Raw genomic sequence first — 15,842 nt, 5'->3', positions numbered from 1 at the left:
CTAATAAAAAACTTAGCATTTATTATCTAGAATAAATATTATATTAATTATAGAAAAATAATTATAAATATTATCTATTTTTAAATATTATTTATTAAGTTCCTACTGACTAATCTTGAAAATGAGTAATATATATATTCTTTGTAGAATATTATAAAGATTTGGAAATTTAGTTACATGAGAAAAAGAACAATTTAATAACATAAAAAAGATAGCTAAGAAGCCTTTATTAGAGATAATTTGCTTTATAGAACAAGCTATTTTTTGCTTTTTCTTATATTTACTACATAATTTGTTTACTTCTTTCTGGAGTAAAACAGTCTCCTATATTGTCGTTTAACAGACTTTCAAAGCTTGATTAATTATAGTATTAAGTAAACTTAATAAATTTTTTAAATATTGTTTTAGTAGTCTTTTGATCGAAGAGGCTTGATTCTGTAATTAGATTAAATTTGGAAAATTTTTTAGTATCTATTCAGATTCTTTATTTAAAGAAGGTGATAGAGTTTAAAATTAAATATTAAGTTTTAAAAGAACTTGATTAGGATCCAAAAATATTATACTAGAGTAAATAAGCTATTTTTGATAATATCTAGTTTAAAGACATTTTTTTATATAATTAAATAAATTTTAAGAAAGTCTAACTTATTGATAAAGTTAATTCTAGCTTATATTTTCGATTTAACTAACTAACTAACTATATATATATATATATATATATTAATACTATAAAATAACTAATATCAAAAAATTATAATAAATATAATAAATATATAGATATATAAGTTATAATATTATTATTTGCTTTATATATTTGATCGAACTTTTTTATTAAATAACTTCTATAACTATCAAGAATTGAAAATTAATATTTTTCTTTTATATACAAAGAAGTAGAGAGAATCAATATTTTTCAAAGTAATGAAAACTAATTTTATTAATAATCTATCTATTTAGACTAACGTAATTCCCGCTTGACCGGGTTATCCGGTTGACCGGGTCACCTCACCAAAAATCGCGTTTCCCTACCTACACACTGACTTTAACCGCCTAATATGCCACCAATTCGCACTGAATGTTCGCAAAAATTGGCGAAACAAGAGGGTAGGATCTTATTAGCCCTCGAAGATATCAAATATGGCCGAATCAAGTCTATACGTGCCGCAACGAAGCTATACGAAATTCCTTTTTCTACACTATAAGCATACGCCCGCGGCCGAATTTCACGCGTCGATAAACGTCTAAATCGTTATAAATTGACTGAATTAGAAGAAGATGTGCTTGTCGATTGGATAATATCTATGGATATACGTAGAGCAGCTCTACGACCAGCTATTATAGCAGAAATGGCTAATATTCTACTTGTTGTACGTGGTAACAAACTTCTATCTATAATTAGGAAAAATTAGGTATCAATATTTATAAATCGATATAAAGAGATTTGTATACGTTTCTCGAGACGATATAATTATAAATATGTTTTAAATAAGGACCTAAACTTATCACAAAAGTAGTTTACTACTATTTAATATATTATTAATAAAAATAGTATTTAATTAAAAGATATTTATAACTTCGACAAGACTAGATTTATGATAGATCTTATATTAATATAGAAGGTTGTTATAAGAATAGAATATTATAGTTAGTAATCTGTTTTATAACCTGGAAATTGTAGATAGGTTACAACTATTAAAACAATCTGTATAGATGGTTATTTATTGTTGTTATATATAATTTTTAAAGGTAAAGTTGTAAATATAAGTTGGTTTGATAATCTACTAAAAGATTGGCGAATCGAAATCTTTGATAATAAATAGATTATTAATAAGATAAATCTTTATTAGCTATAAAAATACTTTATTCTATATATAAATTTATGTATATAAGATCGGTTTCAATTATTAATCTTTGATAGTTATAAAAACTATATTATAGTATAATTCGATTAAATCTGTATTAAAAATAATATTATTCCTTTCTATATACCTATATATTCATCATATCTATTCTAACCTTTCAATATTAGATATTTTATAGTACTTAAATGTATATATAGTTGTTTTATAAATGATCTTATATAAGGAGGATATAATTATATCGATAAGTTTGATTTTTTAAAAGACTATTAATATGCACAACAAAAAACTTTCTATTTTAACACTATTCGAAATAGTTTTATAACTACTAGTTTAGTGCTAATTGATACAGAAAAAGTCCTCTCGAAACTTAATATATCTCTTCAAATATCTTTACCACTAAACAACCGACCAAGTAGCAGATCTAGCGAGTTTATACTAGAAATACCTAAAATAATAATTTAACTTAGAAAATAGGCTAAATTTCTCAAAAATTTGATAAAAAAGCGGTCTAAAAGCCTTCTCTCGTCTACCAAATCTGTTCTAGATCAGGTTGTCAAATATGCTTATATATCAACGTATACCACTATAATTCTTGGTAAAGAAATCACGAATATATGTTTAACTAATAAAAGAACTATCAAAAAACATGATCGATCGTCTAAACAGATATCTTGCAAAAAAGGTTTGACTATTAAAGAGGGTCTAAATCTAGCTAAACAATAAGATTTACCAAAGAAGGTACTAGTAGTAGAATCAGATACGTAGAATAACTTACGTACTAAGACAAATCTACCAACAATTAGGGCTCCGCCTAGATGCAATAGGTGTAGGGAAATTGGGCACAGAATCAATGTATACAAAAATCGGTTTATTTAGTTGAATTAATAGGTGTTGGTTAAGATAATCAAGTTTAAATTTTTTTAATAGGTATGGGTAACCCGGTCAAGCGGGAATTACGTTAATCTTGAGTTATTAGTCAGTTAGAAGATTATCGAACTATAATTCAATAAAAACTTTATCTTTAAAAATAATATATAAAAAAAAATATCTTTTCTGTTATATTAATATACTTAATTATAATTATTTATATACAATCTGTAGATTATAAAAATAATCTCTAACTATAATATTCTTTTCTTATAACAATTCTAGTTTTTATAATTAAATCTATCATAAAACTAGTCTTATTAAAATTATAAATATTATTAAGATCAATATTATATTAAAAGATAGTCTTTATCACAGGCTAGGGCCCGGTGTTGATCATGTAGGACATATGACCTTGGCGTACTAATAGCAGAGGACCGGCGCATTAAACTCCTTTCCTTAAGTTTATCGAACACAGTTCGTGGCCTAGTATAGATTGAATCAAGTCTTGCTTTAGCCTTTCACATTCGATAAACTTCACTTACAAAACAGCCAAACCTTCATTGGTTGTTAGAGACCTCGAGATAGTCAGCTCGAGTGCAACGAAGTATCCCTAAATCGCTGCCGATTCGGTAGAACGTCAGAACAAGGATATTAATATAACGAATACACCGGACGTTATATATTAGCGAATAATAAAAGTCTCGAGATAGTCAACTTGAGCATATAACAGGTTATCATTAAATCACTATCGATTTAGCGGAATAATAGAATAGAGATATCGGTATAGTAGATATATTAAATATCAAATTTTAGCAGATATCAGAAATCTTATAATAATTAGCTCGAGTATATAGTAGTTTAATATAAAATCAAGATTAATTTGATAGATAATAGATTAGAACACTTAGATAGTATAAATAAAGATAATAGATTATTAGACTTTCTATTATAAATCTAAATATTAATAGAATAGATAGAATAAAATAATATAAAATATAATAATATTATTATAATATAATAAAAGATATTAACAACTAGTATAGATATAGAAGATAAATCAGACTCTATCAGACTAGTTTATACAGAATTAAATAATACTAGAAAGGATCATAAAAGAATAGATAAGAAGATTAAAAATCTGACTAAAAATCTTATTAATAAATATAATAATAACTTTAATCTTTATAATAATAAAGATAGAAACTTTGATAAAGATAACAGATATATTACTAGCTTTTTTTTTAAATAGAAATAAAAATATTAGTAGAACTAATATAAATAATTATATAATAATCCTATATATATCTTCTAGATTTAGTAATATTTATAGGAAATTTATCTGACTAACTAGTATAAAAAATTATAATAAAAAATAAACTTAGAATAGATAATAATATTATTAAAGATCTATAAGATTAATTAGTTTATATCTTCTTTTATTTAAAAAAATTAGTAATAAAAATTATATCTTATTTATAAAAATTTATTAATATAATAATAAAAATTCTCTCGATCTATTAATATATCTAGAAGATATTTATAAAAATCTTAATCTTTAAATAAAAATATATAAAAGATTTTATATATTATACTAACAAGAAAATCAGTCTTTTATAAAAAATTTTTAATAACTTAAAAAAAGAGTTTATAGATATAGAAACTATAGAATAATCTAATAAAATAAGATAAGATATCTTATAGATAACTATAAACTAGAAGATAAAAAAGATACTATCAGCTCGAGATATCTCTAGTATCTATTTAAGACTAGTTATATATTTATAAAAGATTAATTTAGATAATAATATATTAGAGTTAGATTAATATAAAGTATATTTTTATATAAAGACTAATAATAAGATAAATTAGATATTAATAATATAAATAAAATATACTAAATCTTATATAAAATAATTATAATTATAGGAAGTTTCTTCTAAATAGATATAATAAATAACCTTAAATAAGATTAAATAATAATAGAAAAAAAAACAGATATTTCTATTATAATAAGATAGACTATCTTATATAAGACTATAAACTCTAATTTATATAGTTTTTAAATTAATTAATAGATATTATCAAATTAAGTAAAAATAAAAATAAAAGTATATTATATAAATTAAGAAGTTAAAGATTATAAATAATAAAGAGAATAAGATCCTATTATTAAATAGAGATAAAAAGACTATTTCTAATAAATCAGAAAATAAATAATTTTTATTCTAAGTTGTAAATAAGAGTAAAAAAGAATTAGGAAACTACTAAAAAACAAAAAATTATTATTTATAATCAATACTAGAATTAATAGAATCTAATTTATACTAGTTTTTATTAATAATAGTTATTATTATTATATAACTATAAACTAGTTGTTAATATAATCACTCGATTTTCTATATATCAAGATATAATTATAAATATTAGATAAAGTAGTCCTAAACTAGTACTAAATAATCTATATTATATATTTTAATCTTAATATTTATACTTATTACTAAAATTAAGTATTTATTTATATTATTAAATTATAAAAAGATAATATAATTCTAGAAAATCTATAATTTTACAAGATAAATAGACACTATTTAGCTAGAAAAGGATATCTAGATATCTTCTTAAAGTTAAGAGAATATACTAAATACTAAAACCAAGTAGATCACTTAATTAAGCTTATTAGAGTAAAAATATTATAGTCTAAAAAGATAACAAAAATAAAAATCGATAAATTAATATATTAAAAGATAAACACAAAATAGATATAAATCAGTAAAATCTTAATAAACAATATTAAAAAAATTTTCTAGTTAAAAAGATATATTAATATAAAAAAGAAACTACTAACTAGAAGATCGAATATATTTTATATATATTTATTATTTATATATAAGATAACTAAAAGAAATTATTACTAATTATTATTTTTATAATTAATAATTATAATATTATTATTACTAGAATATTATTGTTCTTTTTTATTTATAGATATTATATCGATCTAATTAGAAATAACAATACTAACTAATTAAAAGATATCTTAATATAGCCCGAGTTAGTAGATAAAATCTTTATAAATTATCTATAAGAAGTTACTAATTAAGCTTAGATAGTAATAACTATTATATAAATAATATAAAAAGAACAGATAAATCGATAATAATAAGCTATACTAATATATCGGAAGGAAAACTGTGTGTATAGTTGAATCTGTAGAATATATATATCTAATATCTTTCGAAGAAGCTAGACTAGTTATATATATAATATCGAGTAGTCGATGTCTTATTGCTGTATATTATCTAATTAAATATTCCTACCAGCGTCTATCTTGTATTCTATATCGAATTAGTACAACCTACAGCCATAGACCCACTTCTTTCTTAGATTATAAACAATACGCAGCTATCACTGCTATTGGTGGACAACAAATTGGAGTATGAAGTCGAACGGATCGTGGCTGTTCGATGTAAGAAAATTAGAAAAAGATATCGCGACGAATCTCTTATAAAATAGGTCGGCTGGACAGAACAAACTTAGCAGAAATTGGGCGACTTAGAAGACTGTACAACACTGGACAAGTTCGAGGCCCAATACGGCCCCGTTCAACAGATAATTCGACAGCAATTAGAGGCAGAAACATATATTACTATCCCTATCACACAAATAAAGCTAGGAGGGAGGTATTATCACGGGCCAGGGCCCGGTGTTGATCACATAGGATATGTGACCTTGGCATACTAATAGCGGAGGACCGGTGTATTAAATTCCTTTCCTTAAGTTTATCGAACACAGTTCGTGGCCTAGTATAGATTAAATCAAGTCTTGCTTTAGCCCTTCACAGTCTTTTCGACAAGAGAAAACTAATTAGAAATAACCTTTAGATCTTTATATTTACCTTGTTAATGATCATAATATTTCATGAATCGGGAGGAAAGAAAAGGATACCGTTTCACAAATTTTATAACCTAATTTTCACTAACTAAAAAAGAAAATATAGATCTATATACTATAAGTAATAAATCAGATATTTCTCGAATAGTAGGGGGCTACTCTATATATATATGTAGAAAGAATCTATTTCTCGAGAGGGCTTTCGCTTTAATTTGAGTCAATTTATGATAATTAGTATGTGTTTCTACACAATTTATCTGACCGGTAAGACAGCAACAGAGCGTTGTATAAGACACATTAAATTAAGCTACAACCTCGAAAATCGATTAAATTTCTTGCTTTTTAATAGTTTGAATAGCTAATAAAATCCTAACCTCCTGCTCTATATGTTGTTAAGAGGATTTAGTACGACTTGGTGGCATGGTGGATGGTTAGTAAAAGAAGATGTGATTAAACGACACGTTTTTTGATGGGGTGGCCACTCGGTAGGTAGCTACTAGGTAGTAAAATTACGTTATAATATCTCTAATATCTAATAAATAGATTAGATACAGCTTTCTTACATACCTTAATTCCGATAAATATTTCGATTTTAGTTTTAGAATTATGAACTTCTCTAATGTAAAATCTATCTTTTCGATATTAAACTATATTAAAGAATCTTAATATAGGAGTTTTTATCTTATCTATTTCTTCTAAATCTTTATCTTTTATATATAATTATATTTATTTATATCTTTCTATTATATTAATTTTATTAATAGGGATATCTTATCTTGAAATATTATTTCTCTAGATAGATATTAATAATTAGTAGAATATTACATTAAATGTTTATTATTATTCGACTGGTTTTTTAGTTATTTAAGAATCCTCAACTTATATTTATATTTAATATAAAATTTATTTAATATGTTGGAATATAAGAAATGTTGAGTTTTAGTATATTTAGATATCTTAAATTCATATAAAAGATTTTAGAGTTATCTAAAATATAGAAAATAGTTCTAGATGTTGAGAACTAGTATTAATAAAAATAGTTAAGTCTTATATCTATATATAATTAGATAAACTAATAATTTTTATGTTTATAATTATAAACTTATTTTATCAAGTATATTAATAATCTCTTATTATTTTGAATAGATCAATTGATTTTAGATTTTAGATTATTATATTTTAGTTATATTATTCTTTAGGTTTATTTTTATTTGTTTAAGAAGTTATTTTAGATTAAGTTGGATGATATAGGTTAGATAAGGAATCTTGATGATTATAATATGATTATTAATTTTAAGAAACTAGATAAAATCTTAGATATTCAATATTATAGTATTATTATTTAATATATTATTAGTAATAATTATAAATATTTTATCTATGATCTAGTATTTGGAAAAAATTTCAAGAAAGATAATATTTAGATTAATATCTAAATCATTTTATAAAATAGTTTAAAGTTAAGATATATTTCTAATAGTTTTAATCTTTATTAAAAAAAACAACTAGTTATTATTATAAATATTTATTAGAATAGAGATACTTAGTAATTAAAAATAATTAATAATTTATTATTTCTAGATAGTTTTTAGAAGATAATCTTTTAATATTTAATAATATATTTAAAGTTGATATTTTTCTAGTTTTATAAATAAGATTTTTAGATATATTAGGATATAGGAGATTATATAAATTAAATAAATTAAATAATAAAATTAGGATATTTAAAGATTTAGAATAGTAGTTAGGAATTAACAATGAAAAAAATAAATTTGTTTTCTTAAGTTTTTCAAGTTAAGACTACCTAAAATTAATATGCTTTATATTAGAAAGATATTATAAGAATAATAAGATATAGTTATAAAATATTATATATTACTAGTCTCTAGAATAGATTCAATAATATACAAAAAAAGAATGAAGTATATTATTAATTAGAGATTAATCGAAATCTTTAAAAATATCTAATATACCTCCTTTTGATTAAAAAAATTAATCTAATTTACATGATAATATATTATTATTAAATTAAAACTTAAATTAAATAAAGGCTATTATGTATTAATTTTATATTATATAATATAATATATAGCTAGTTAATATAAAAATAATACTCTCGAATAAATTAGTTTATACTCTATCTCTCCCTAATTTAGAAATAAATATATCGATTTTTAGGATATCTTTAATTATTTTAAGATGATTTATTATAACCTTTATAAATATGAAAGTGTTAGAAATATAGCTAAAAAAAAAAATGAAGTCTAAAAACAACTTTTAAAACTTTATAAAAACATTTATATATCTAATACTTTAGAGAGAAATTTATATAAATAATAAGAATAAAAGAAAGAAGTTATATAAGTTATTAGATATTTAGAAAAATGTTATCTTTTAATAAAAGTTTACTAATTATTAATAATAAGATCAAGTATATAATATCTATAAAAATACTAAAAACTCGAATAAGATAAAGTAAATTCAGAACTATAATTCTATATTTTTTTATATTAAGATCTTAAAAATTATTATAGATAATAACAAGATCTTTATAAGAAATTAAAGGATATTATTATTAGAAGAAAAGGAATATTAACTTAATAATAACTTCTAATTTTTTAATACTAAGCTAGATTATATACTATAAGACTGTAAAATCTACTAAATATAAATTTTATTAAATATTTTAATTGATATTATTATTACTATAAAAATTTTAATCTAAAAAGGAACTTTTTCAAAAAGAAGATTTAAAGAAAGAGTCTATCTAGAGTAAATCTTTACTCTAGATAATTATATATCTCCATTATTAAATAAGACTAATTCTCATTATTTTATAAATAATAATAGTTTCATAATTAATATAAAATAATCTATAATGGATTTATATTTTCTATTATTATACTAACTAACATAAAAGCCAATATCTTTATTTTTATAGATTAGGAATTAATAATTATATTAAGATACCGATTCTAACTCTAAACTAAATAATTTCTTTATCTAATTTCTTTTTAGATATTTGATAAATGAGATATCTTATTAATTATATATAGAATAAAATTAATCTAATTTTTTTATAATAATTATTATATAATTAGATTTTAAGAAAAACTTAATCTTTAAATAACAATTTTTGAATTATTATAATCTTCAAATATATTTATATGTAAAACTCAATTCAAAATAATAATATCAGATTAACTATCTTTTTTATATTATTTAACCTTTCTTTTAATTTATAAATACATTTTCAAAAATAGAAGATATTATTATATATCTAATATTTAATATTTATAATAAATTTTTTAATTATCTTAAAAGATTGATTAATTAATCTAAATATAAAAAAATATCTTAAAAGAAAAAAATATTAAATATATTTTATATAACGAAAATAAAACTTTCCTAATATTATAATAAAATAGATAATATTTCTAACAATCGTTTTACTATTAGAATAATATTTATATTATAAAAAAATAAACTCTAGTTTTTTTAAAAAAAGTTAAGATAATAAATAATATAATCAATACCACTAAAATTTTATAGATTATTTCAAATCTTATAAGTAATATCTATTATAAAACTAGATATTATTAAAAACTTATATATCTATAATATAGATCTTTGAATTTGATCTTAAATAGATACTTAAAAAAAATCTAAATCTTAGTAAATAAACTTAACTAAGATAAATTTATAAGATACCTTAAATCTAGTCAATATTATCTTTATCTTCTATATATTTTATCAATAAATATTAGATACTATCAATAAAATAATTATTTAAATATTCTAGAAGATTATTAATATAAATTTCCTACTCTTATAAATAAGGATATTAAGATAAAGAGGGAAAAAAAATCTTTAATCATTATAAGATATTAATCTTATCAATAATAATTAAAAAAAGAATATAGAGGCTATATAAAAGCCAGATATTATCTAGGATCTTATAAAACTTTATCTAATAATAAAATTATAAGTCCTCTCCTAAAGATTTATGTCACGGAACAATGGGATTCGATGGCTCTTTGCCGTCGAATCGGCGTTGAAAGCACCTCCGAAGCTATATCGAGGCCCTTTGAGCCAAAGTCATGTCATTCAATGTCGATAAGCGGGGTCGTCGGGATCCTCCTACATTCCTATTGGCTGGATTAGGGTTGAAACCTGAGCTGGGGCCAAACCCCCCAGCGAATCCCTATATAAAAGGGGGCGTTTGTTTGGAAGAAAGAGTAAGCTTTAGTCTTTGTTCAGACCGGAACCCTACAATAGGATCCCATCGAATATCATTATCTCGCCTGGTCAACTGGTGCCACCCAAATCTGGCAGTTCCCTTACAATTCAATGATAGATTTCAGATAGAAATTAGAAATAAAGATAAAATAATAATTATTTTAAAAGTATTAGCTATAAAATCAAATTAATCTTGTTTTAACCCTTTTAATACTAAAAAATCTTAAATCTTAACTAGTAGTTATATATAAAATACTCAAAATTATAGCTCAAATACATATAAAATATATAGATCATAGCGTTCTACCTATTTATATGATTTAACTATCTATAGATATCTAAAAAATACTTACAGATATTAACCAGCTTCCCACTATCTATATATAGATAGACAAACCCTACCTACTACCCGCCAAGGAATAGATAATAGATACCCTATTTAGGTAGACATACAGGTCATGGCAAAATCTATAAAAGGCTAAAGTAAGACTTGATTCAATCTATACTAGGCCATAAACTATATTCGATAAACTTAAAGAAAGGAGTTCAATACACCGGTCCTCTGTTATTAGTATGCTAAAGTTATATGTCCTACATAATCAATATTAGGCCCTGGCCTGTAATAATATCTCTCTTCTAGCTTTATTCGTGTAATAGAGATAATAATATACATTTCCGTCTCTAATTACTGTCGAATTACTTATTAAACAGGGCTATATTAAGCCTTGAACTTATCTAGTGCTATACAATCTTCTAGATCGTTTAATTTTTCTTATATTCATTCGGCTTAGCCGACTTATTTTATAAAGGCTTTGTTATAATATTTTTATCTAATTTTCTTATATTGTATAGCTATAATTTATTCGACTTTGTATTCGAGTTTGTTATCTACTAATAATAGTAGAGACTATATATTATTTATAACTTGAGAAGATAAAAAATCTATAGCAGTAAATTATATTAATTTAATATAGAATACAAGATAAATATTAGTAGAAATATCTAATTAGATAATATATAGTAATAGAATATCGACTACTCGATATTATATATATAACTAGTCTAACTTCTTCAAAAGATATTAGATATATATATTCTATAGATTTAATTATATATAATCTCTTTTCTAATATACTAGTATAGCTTATTATTATCGATTTATCTATTCTTTCTATATTATTTATATAACAGTTATTACTATCTAGACCTAATTAGTAACTTCTTATAGATAATTTATAAAGATTTTATCTGTTAACTTAGGCTGTATTAGGATATCTTTTAATTAGTTAATATTATTAATTCTAATTAGATTAATATAATATCTATAAATAAAAAGAATAGTGATATTCCGATAATAATAGTATCATAGTTATTAATCATAATAATAATAATCAATAATAATTTCTCCTAATTATCCTATATATAAGTAACAAATATATATAGAATACATTCGATCTCCTAGTTAATATATTCTATTATACTATCAGTTTATAGATAAAATATTATTAATAAATACTATTATATTAATGGTTTCTTATATACTCTCTTCTAGAACCTACTTATAAATTAAGAGCTATAATTATTTATTATCACTAATAAGACTCTATAATATATATAAAAATATACTAGAAATATATTTACTATATCTTTAGTTATCATATTTTTTATTTTTACTAAAATAATACTCTTTATTAACTAATCTATTATTATTATATAATTCGTTATTTCTATTTTATTTAATAAAGATAAGCTAGTAATAAAATCTATAGATATTTCTATTTATATTTATTATAGAATTAATAAAGATCTTAATAACCTATATTTTATATTATACTAAACTAAATTTCTTTTATAAATTATATAATTTTATAAAAAATAATATATATCTTTTACTACTCCTAGCTAAAAAAACTACTAAGATAATATTATATATATAATATCTCGATCTAGATATATTATTATATAAGAATTATATAAAAAATATATAATTCTTATATATAATATTTTATTATCTAGAATCTAGACTTATTAATAGAAATATAATAATCTTTAATAATCTAAATAATATTTTACTATAATACTTTAATAACTTTTTACTAATAATCTTCTAGATTTTTACTAAAATATATAATAATATTATTAATATTTATTAATATAAAATTATCAAGAAACTTATAAAAAATCTAGTTAATATATCTTTAAAATATTACTAGTATATCTATTAATTTAAAAAAAGTCATATTCTATTTATAAAGTCTATAATATATTTAGAAGACTATTTTTTATTTCTTTTCTAGTATTATATAAATCTTATAAAATATAATAATAATATCAAGTTTTATAAACTATCTTACTTAGTCTATATTTTATAATACCTTATATATTAGAGATAGAAAATAATAATCTTTTATTATTTATTTATTCAGTCTTTAATAATTCACACAAAATTATATACTACTATCTAATTTCTATACTAATAATACTAATACTATTACTAGTAATTAACTAATTTTTATGAAATTTTTACTAAGTAAGTCTATTAATATCTTTTTTAAATATAAAAATTTCTTTCTATTTATATTATATAACAATCTATATAATAAAAGCTCTTTGATCCTATTTTAGTCTTATTTTAATAAGATTTTATAATTAATTCTAAATTAATATAATAATAACTAATTAATTAATTATTAGTTAAAGACTTCTAATTATTATTAATAATACTTTAACAGCTTCTTTTTTATATTAATATATCTTTTTAACTAAAAAGCTTTCTTAATGTTATCTATTAAGATTTTACTAATTTATATCTATTTTATACTTATCTTATAATATATTAATTCGTCGATTTTTATTTTTATTATTTTCTTAAATTATAATATCTTTATTCTAACAAGCCTAATCAAATAATCTACTTAATTCTAATATCTAATATATTTTTCTAACTTTAAAAAGATATCTAGATATCCTCTTCTAACAAAATAATATCTATTTATCTTATAAAACTATAAATCTCTTAAAATTATACTATCTTTTTATAATTTAATAATATAAATAAATATTTAATTCTAATAATAACTATAAATATCAAGATTAAAATATATAATATAGATTATTTAATACTAGTTTAAGACTATTCTGTCTAATATTTATAAATATATCTTAATATATAAAAGATTAAATAATTATACTAATAACTAGTTTATAATTATATAATAATAATAGTTATTATCAATAAAAACTAATACAAATTAGATTCTATTAATTCTAGTATCGACTATAAATAATAATATTTTGTTTTTCAATAACTTTCTAATCCTCTTTTACTTCTATTCACAACTTAAAATAGAAACTACTTATTTTCTAACTTATCAGAAATGATCTCTTTACCCTTATTAATAATAAGATCTTATTCCCTTTATCATCTATAACTTTTGACTTCTTAACTTATATAATATACTTTTTCCTGTTCTTACTCGATTTGATAATATTTATCGACCTATTTAAAGATTATATAACTCAAAATTTATAATCTTAAACAAGATAATCTATCTTTTTATAACAGAAATATCTATTCTTCTTCTATTATTATTCTATCCTGTCTTAGATTATCTATTATATCTATTTAAAAAAAAAACTTTTTAGAATTATAGCTTTTTTTTATAAGATTTAATATATTTTATTTATATTATTAATATCTAATCTATTTTATTACTAGTTTTTATATAATAATATACCTTATATTAGTCTAACTTTAATATATTATTATCTAAACTAATTTTTTATAAATATATAACTAATCCTAAATAGATACTAGAAATATTTTATACTAATAATATTTCTTTTATCTTCTAATTTATAACTATTTATAAAATATCTTATCTTATTTTATTAGACTATTTTATTATTTTAATATCTATAAACTCTCTCTCTAGCTATAAAAGAAATTTCAAGAAAGATTAGTCTTTTTATTAATATAATATATAAAATCTTTTATATATTTTTATTTAAAGATTAGAATCTTTATAAATATTCTCTAGATATATTAGTAAATCGAGAATATTTCTATTATTATATTAGATTTTTATAAATAAGATATAATTTTTTATTACCAATTTCTCTAATTAAAAAAAGATATAAATTAATTAGTCTTATAAGTCTCTACTAATATTATTATCTATTTTAAGCTTATTTTCTATCATAATCTTTTATACTAGTTAGTTAGATGAATTTTTTATAAATATTACTAGATCTAGAAAATATATATAAGACTATTATATAACTATTTATACTAGTTCTATTAATATTTCTATCTCTATTTAAGAGAGAACTAGTAATATCTCTATTATCTCTATTAGAGTTCTTGTCTTTATTATTATAAAAATCAGGACTATTATTATATTTATTAATAAAACTTTTAGTCAGACTTTTAATCTTTTTATCTATTCTTTTATAATTTTTTTTAGTATTATTTAGTTTTATATAAGCTAGTCTAATAAAGCCCGATTTATCTTTTATATTTATACCAGTTAACTTACTAGTATCTCTTATTATATTATAACAATACTATTATACTTTATATTATTTTGTTTTATCTATTCTATTAATAATTAGATTTATAATACAAGACTTAATAATCTATTATCTTTATTTATATTATCTAAGTTTCCTAATCTATTATCTATCAAATTAATCTTGATTCTATATTAGACTATTTTATACTTGAGCTAATTATTATAAGACTTTCGATATCTACTAAAATTTAATATTCGATATATCTACTATACCGATATCTCTATTCTACTATTTCGCTAAATTGATAATGATTTAGAGATAATCTGTTATATACTCGAATTAATTATCTAAAGATTTCTGTTATTCGCTAATATTCGACATCTAGTATATTTATTATACTAATATCCTTATTCTAATATTCTACCAAATCGGCAGCGATTCAGAGATATTTTATTATACTCGAGC

The sequence above is a fragment of the Penicillium chermesinum genome, assembly GCF_028974085.1.
Source record: "Penicillium chermesinum strain IBT 19713 chromosome Unknown utg000002l:1.0-5270490.0:1.0-5274688.0, whole genome shotgun sequence".
Lineage (NCBI taxonomy): Eukaryota > Fungi > Ascomycota > Eurotiomycetes > Eurotiales > Aspergillaceae > Penicillium > Penicillium chermesinum.
Note: the sequence above shows the minus strand (reverse complement) of the source record.